Source organism: Crassostrea angulata, chromosome 7 (genome assembly GCF_025612915.1).
Source record: "Crassostrea angulata isolate pt1a10 chromosome 7, ASM2561291v2, whole genome shotgun sequence".
NCBI classification, from domain to species: Eukaryota; Metazoa; Mollusca; class Bivalvia; order Ostreida; family Ostreidae; genus Magallana; species Magallana angulata.
Genome location: NC_069117.1, coordinates 40,239,629 through 40,247,703, shown reverse-complemented (window position 1 = coordinate 40,247,703; position 8,075 = coordinate 40,239,629). Strand labels below are relative to the sequence as shown.

The 8,075-nt window shown below is 32.8% G+C and overlaps 1 pseudogene; it reads left to right on the top strand.

Moving 5' to 3' along the window:
• Positions 1 to 405: 405 nt before the first annotated feature.
• On the top strand, positions 406 to 7,542 carry LOC128191329 (kelch-like protein 3; annotated as a pseudogene).
• Positions 7,543 to 8,075: the final 533 nt, after the last annotated feature.

Genomic DNA, 8,075 nt, shown 5'->3' with positions numbered 1-8,075 from the left:
AGGTTATAACCGGAATCAAACAATGTTATTTATGTTCAATATTTGATTTTGCTTAATAAATTTGTAAATCTTCGTTATCTTTGTTATTTTGTAATTCAGAGGCAAACTGAAAAGAATGAACCTGGGCTGATGTTGAAAGACATTTCTGTCTTGTTTATTTATACTACACTACACCGTGTTAAATCTGCGCTCGGTCCAACGGTCACACCGTTTACATATTAATATTATAAATATATTTTACTAAGGATATTTGCGTTTTTCCGATTGAGTGGAATACTTGTCTTGCTTTATTTAGGTTTTAAATGAAAATCTACTAAATATTACATGCTACCTACATGCGTTGATCGACTTTTCATTTGCCTGTTATAAAAAAAAATCCGGAAATATATTGTTCAACGAATGGACTAGATATTATGCTACTTCCTGCTATTTCAAGTTAAATGCGCGGGCATGTTTAGACTTCCTTAGTTACGTAATAGTGTTGATAGAGAGAAGCTGCGTTTTCGTGACTCCCAAAGATTGATAGTTTGTAAATACTATCAATCTTCGCCTTCGCCCATCGATTCGACGAAAGTGTCCGGTGCTCGTGTGTGGTTATACATCGTTCAATTGGAACAGTTTATCAACTGTAAATTAATTTTTATTTTCATTCTTTAATTGAATACAGAAACTTGAAAGGCCGTATTGGATATCTTGAAATTCATCGTGTCCAAAGATGAAGGACACTATGATTGTGACAACCGAAGTCCTGCCCAAGCGTGAACCGATTGTAGTAAATCGGGACGTTTGGTACAGCTTCATGAGCAAAGAGGATGCCGACCCTCAGGCCTGCTGGCTTGAGAGGAAGCGGCAAGAGAGGATGAAAGTAAGTTTTTGCTCAATATGAAAGTAATGTCTTACATGTATTAACATTTGTGAACAATATATGGAGATCATTTTTTTTTAATATTTGAAATTCATTTTATTTAAGTCTGAAAAAGCTGCCCTGGGAGCTTCGACATCTAGAGTTTCTACATCTACAACTTCTTCCTCTGGGTCTGTAGTCTTGGACTCCTTGAAATTGAGATATATTCAGCAGAAGGGTAGGGGTATTTGCATTTTACTTTTTGTAGATTTATTGAGTCCTGTTAGAGTTTTCTTGCTTTCTCTGACCAAATAACAAAAGGCTTCTATAAATCTTTAACTCAAAATATTTTTATCAAACCCTTTTTCTTTTTGTTATTAGGAATACAATTATTATAGCAAATCTATTTTCTGTTGGATTAAAATAGTAAAAAAATTAAGCTTTTTGGTGCAGCTTTGATTGAGTAAAAACAACTTCGAATACTGAATTTAGGAGATTAATTTATTGAAGGTTAATGGGGGGGGGGGGGGTATTAAAGGCTTTGGCTTTTAGATCAATAGATATTTACAAAAGTACATTCATTTTTATTATAATAATTATCAATTAATGTTTTTGAAACTTTGTTAAGAAGGCAATTATCATTTAATTGAGAAATGTTTTTATACAATAGTTGACAGAAACCAAAACCAGACACCTTCTCCACCAAGTTCGGTTTCTCCACCAAGTTCAGTTTCATCAATTGCATCAGATGATGAGGTAACCAGAAACCTAAAAACTGCCTCAGAGGATGAAGTCCCCAGAAACCCTGAAAAGTCATCTCCAAAGGCTGAAAATGAAAGTGATAGTGCACCACTCTCAGGCCATATACAGGCGTCAAACAACAAGCACTATGCCAATATTGGCCAATATTTGAATGAAATCTATAACAGAGAACAAATATGTGACATTTCATTCAAACTGGGCAGCATCATTTACCCAGTGCATAAAGTCGTCCTTGCTAGTCAGAGTCCGTTGTTTGAGAAGATGTTTGACAGCAAGGACTTTACTCAGCCACCTATCAGACCAAGGCAAATTAGGGTTACTGGAGTGTCAGATAGTGGTTTAAAGACATTCCTAAATTGCATTTATTCTGGTGATATCAATATTATTAAACCTGATTGTCTGCATGAGGTACTTGACCTCTCACGGATGTTCAAAGTGCAGCAAATCACACAGATGTGTTTGCAGAAAATATCCTCTCTTGGTCACCATGACATGCTGAAACTTTTGCAAAAGATGAGGAGGCATAAAGATGTTCAACTTTGTGACATTCTAATGGATTTGATAGCCAAAAATTTTATGGAGATTAGGAACTGTTCCTCTTTCTATGGCTTAGATGTGGACACAGTCTGCATGATTTTGTCAAATGAAAGGCTCGATGTTAATTCAGAGATGGACATTTTCGAGAGTGCTGTAAGTTGGCTTCACCATCATAAGGAGGATCGAATGAAGAATCTGGAGAGAGTGATGGATACCGTGAGGCTCTCACACCTATCAAGCCAGCAATTGAGGGAATGCTTTGTTAAATGTCCCGTCCTTAAGCAGAGCTCCCATTGTGTGGGCTTGATCACTATGGCTAACTGGTTAGTACATATACTCTTCAATATTATTTTACTTTTTATATATGAAAAAGATAAATGATACTATGATTTAACCTATTAGGTTTATAGCTTGAAATTAAACAATAAACATAATCAAATCTAATACCAACTTTTATTTGCGACAACTTTATTTTGCGTCATTTAACAGAGTCAAACTGGTTTGCAGCTACTAATTTTTGCAACAGAGATGTATACTATTTTAAAAGTAATACACCACAGGTTTTGAGAACTGGTTTGCGACGAGAAAATAATTGTAACGATCAGGCTCTTGCAAACCTTCTCAAAGATTTCGATTCTCAAATAAGCAAATAAAAGTTGATTTACAGTAAGGCATATATATTCCCATGCAGTCATGCATTTTAAATAATCTGCTATTTTTTGTTGTGAAAAAAATGACAGTGTATTAAAGAATATTTGAATTCAATGCATCTTTTATACCTTGGTGTAGGGTTCAGACCTCCATCAGCCTCAATCAGCAAGATCCTCTGAATCTGGAGATCCAAGAACCAAGGAGCCTTGCCAACAGTGGAGGGAGTGTTGAGCAATATCTAAAGGTGCATGAATAGTTATGTTTCTTTATAACATGTGTACCGAATTGTTTTTTTTTCCTTTTACGTTAATTTATGCTGTGTTTTTTTTATTAAGTATTTTCATACAGTACTATAAGCAGGTATTACCAGTAGTTACTTTTACTTCCACACTATAAATACCGGTAATTAATGACTGGTTTGACAGCATGATCAGATTTGCTCCATGTTCAGCAAATCATGCTTAGATAGATTGATCATCGGTCTGTATATAAAGTATTGTCAAAGGTAAGTACAGTATATGTTAAAAAACTCGCCTCAAAACTGGAATGAATTAATGGAACAACTGTTTTGATTATAAACCACCTTGAAATTCATGCATTAATTTGTTTGCCCTCTTTTGACTCGCAATGTTCATAAACTTAGGAAGGGAAATTCATTTTTCTTTTCAACATTGCATGCATGCATGAGAATTAATATTACATGTATTAATATACATGTATACGAGGGTTGTCCCAAAATAGCGTAGACAAATGGCGTTATTCAGTTAATCAAAGACAAAGGAAGATGAAATTTGTGCCACAAAGGGTTCAAGATATTTGCATTCAAATAATGTTTTAAAATCAAATATTGTTTGAGATTAAATTAGTAAAATGAAAGCATGTTAGATCAGAAATTTGACATGCGGCGCAATGTCTAAAACAAAAAGTTAAAATCAACATAATAAAATGAAAATTGCGAGGAAATGTACTTTTTGAATTAAAAAATTCAAATAAAACATACATTGATATTTGATAATAATTCTATTAGTTACTCAGAAAATGTTTTGGCTATTACAAAACTTTTAAATATTATATAGTGCGCTTTGTGACAAGTTGAAAAGTTAACTCGTAATAAAATGACGATGTCAGCGTTTAAGGCGGCGCAGTAGTAACTGATACAATTTTGTAAAAATCATGAAATAAATCCTAAGCGGCTTTGGAAGTAAATGAAATTAACAAAATCGATTATAAATGCGTTTTGTGAATAAGTAGTTAAACAACATTGAAAATATTTTAGCAAGTATGATGACAATAAGTGAAAAAAAACCTCGAACGATATCAATAGACGTCAAAATGCAGAACAACACATTTCGGTAAGACGGACGTTAGACAACAAGTAATACGACACTTTTGGAGCCGACAGATCGTTTGTACTTAGAAAATATTAAAAAACAAAAAAACAAACTAGAAATATATGTAGAATGTGCACTTAGAATGCACTGTAGAATGTTCAAAGATGATATTTTTTCTAAGACATTTTTGGAAATAAAACGTAAATGTTATCGTAAAACCATGTTGAGGGTTTTGCAACAACGTAAAACTGGAAATTTTCGACGTCGCACATTGCGCCGCCTGACAAAACTTGATGTTAATAATTATTTATTTTCTCAAGAAATAAATAAAGTACAAATTTGAATTTTTTTAGTATTGTTTGCCAAAGGGTCATTGAAGAAAACATAGAAGTCTAATGAAATTGGAGTGAACAAATTATAAATTATATGTCCTGTCTACATTATTTTGGGACAACCCTCGTAAAGCCCAGAATTTTATGAAATACACCTGCATACACAAATTACATAATTATTCATTAGCTGACTTGGAGAGAACAAAAATTAACTTCTTTAAAAGGTGGCCAAATATCATATACTAGTACATATTTGATTTATCATTTCCTTTTTACATGATGCATTTTTATGTTTCAAGGAGAGAACAAAAACTTCTTTGAGAGGTGGCCTAATATCAGAAATATATATATGATATAGCTCTAGCTATTTCAACATTTCAGTGAAACATTCCATTCTATTGGTATGTCTGCTCCACATTCTGACCTATTCCTTTTCTGTCTTTCTTCTTTCTGTTGCCCGTATAGACACACTGTAGCTCTGAGTTCAAGGAACCTGATGTCACTTATGACATTGTCCTAATGACTGAAGATGCTGTCGAGGATTTTAATCGTCATGCCTGTTCCCGAAGTCAAAGCTGGTCCACCATTTCTGCACCTTGTATCAAGCAATACAGGGAATCAAAATGTAATATTTTATTGTCAACATACCATCAAAAAGTTAAAAAAAATTGATGTGAAATAATATTAAATGGAGGATAAAACGGTAAAAAGTATATTTTTCAGGATCATCATAAGGAAAATTGACTTGTTTTAATTCAGTAAAATTCTCTTCATGTAAAAAGACACCTTGGGATAAAGAAATGTTGTTACCTAATAAGTCAGATTATTTATATAAGTAGAAGAAAGTTTAACAAATGATGTGTGAAATATTATAATTTTATTCATAAATCCCAACTTAACCTACTATTCTAGTATCCAAGTTCCTTGTAAGCAAGTTTTACTGTAGGTGTTAACCTTGGTAACAATTAATGTACTATTTAGGTATATAGATTAGATAGCCATTTTATTTGTACATAACCTGTTTTTTTTATCAGTTCATCTTTCTGTCACCTAGCTTTATTCACTTGATGTAGTTGCAGGCAAAAGGGCATGGATAGTTGGATACTTTCAGTACAAACCTCATCAAAGTGCATGAATGCATGCTCTTTAAATTAATTTTAGACACTTCAAATATTTAAATCTGAAATTCATTTAGAAGTTATTATTATGGTCTGTTCCAGGAACAGAGTATAAAAAAACTTCTTTACAAAGAATAATTTCATTATCAATGTGGAAATTGATATCTTAAAGTTCTGATGTTGAAACATTAATCATGCAGTTAGATATTCAGTTACACAGAGTTGGGGACTTGCTTCCTAATTATATACATATGATGACCAGAGTTTTTTATTTTGTATAATACAGCAATTGAACGTGCTTAAAACAGCTAACTATATTATTGTAAATTATTTATATATATATCTAGGGTCTATGATGGACGACACAGAATGTGAACTAGCTGGAAAGCCAGCCAGATTGGGAACTACTGGACTACAAAGCATGGATTGTATGATGGGGAGGAAACCAAAGCAAAAAGATGTTTCCATAGTGGAGGGAAAAAGCAATGACAAACATGTCAAAAAGAAAAGGAGTAAACAATATAAAAGACAGGACCACTCTGATGGTAGAAAAGCAATGATTTGGGGAGGAGACCAGTGGTACATGGTTGGTAAGGAGATACAGTTCTACCTCATTATAGAGAATGACAGTAACTCTTTAGTCTTAATATCATGGACATCTGGAAGGAATTTGGAAGTTCTATTCAGTGTTTCTCTGTGTGTGTTTTTTTTTTTAAACTTCTATATATATATTTCAAATAATTTCTAATTTGTGGATATCTTTTAAAAAATTATCCTTCCCTTTGATCAACAGTTCAAAATATATTAATGAATCTTGACTTATGCAATGCTTTTAGTTTTTCATGTTACCAAGATTATACACTGAAGGACATTTTCTTTCATTCTTTTCTCGATTCTGTGTCTTACTTTTTCTAACTTGACCATATCTTTTAAACTTTAAAATGGAGACTTAATGTCTTAAAGGGAAAAAGTCACTGTTAGAGGTCTATCAAGATTATAGTAGTAGATAGATCAAGGTGGTCGAATTTCCACGAACTTTGACAGGGTTTGGGGCAAAGCATATCATAAAATAAGCAAAAATTGCAGTTGACCAAATTAATTTTTATTTTGAAGAAAATATATAATCAAATCAATGTTGAAATCAATACAAGATGATCTGATAATGCAATTTTTGTAGGTGGAGCCAGGTACAAAGATTCGGAGTGTCCCTCCCCCACCAATAAAGTATTGGTGTACTCATACGAGACCAAAGAGTGGAGACCAGTGGCTCCATTGAATGTTGCGAGGATGGAGCATTCCCTTTGTGAAGTAGATGGCTATATATTTGCTATTGGTGGAATAGGTGAAGGCAATCGGTATGTACCAGTATGTCTTCACAATTTTCAGGACAAAAAGAGAAATATTGATGAAAATTAATGGAAAGAAATCTGGGTGGTAATTTTTATAATTATTTTTATATATTTATCTTCAATTCAGCTTGCTTTCATCGGTGGAGTGTTATAATCCTAGAACCAACTGTTGGTTCTATGTGAAGGCACTCCCTGAGCCCAGGGCTGCTGCCTCTACCTCGGCTGAGGGGGGCAATATTTGTCTGAAAGGGGGATACAGTGCAATAAAGAATGGGATGCCCTCCAGTTTTTACTATGAGAACAAAGTTGAATTATTCTACCATATGGAAACCAATATGTAAGTAAAAAAGTCATAAGCTAGCTCATCAAAACTGTTCTTGTCTGATAAGACTTGTCTGCCTTAATTGTCAATGACTTTTTGTAAATGATGTTTTAATAATGTGTGAACTTTTTCATATTTTTCTTCTCTTTTGTATTTATTTTAGGGTTTAATTGTGATCAAATCCTGTTTCGCATTTATTCACTGGATTAGTTATACTAAACAGTTTTTGTAATTCATATATGTACATTATGATTATGTAGTAATCTTTTCATATCTTTTTGTTTTCAGGTGGTTAAGAAAATACTGAGGCCCATGCATCAAACTGAAATCTTTTCTGGAGTTATTTTTTAAGGACAATTTAAAATCTACTCTTGATCAAATTTAAATCTTTATTGTCAGTGTAATTTTTTTTTAATTCATTTGGATATTTTAGATACATTTATGTAAAATGGGGCAAAAGTAATTAAATTGTATGCAACTGTTGGTATTACGTTTTCTTTTTCATGGGGGCTTAATTACTATGGCAAAATGGTCAATACTTGTACTCTTATTATAGCATTGAATCATAATTTTCGAAGTATACAGTCTCGTAACTGCAGCAGCATGTTATCACCAAAAAGACACCCTGGAACCATTTACTAGATAATTAAGGTTAAGATCAGTTAGTAAAGGATTCCAGAGTGTCGATGTTTTAGTGCTACAACCATTATGACATCATAATTGATTTGAAGAATCTTTTTCCCATAGTTTACGGCTTTGAAGGAATTATGTAGAAAATAAAACAATATTTTGATATTTTAAAGAAATTATGTAGAAAATAAAATAATTT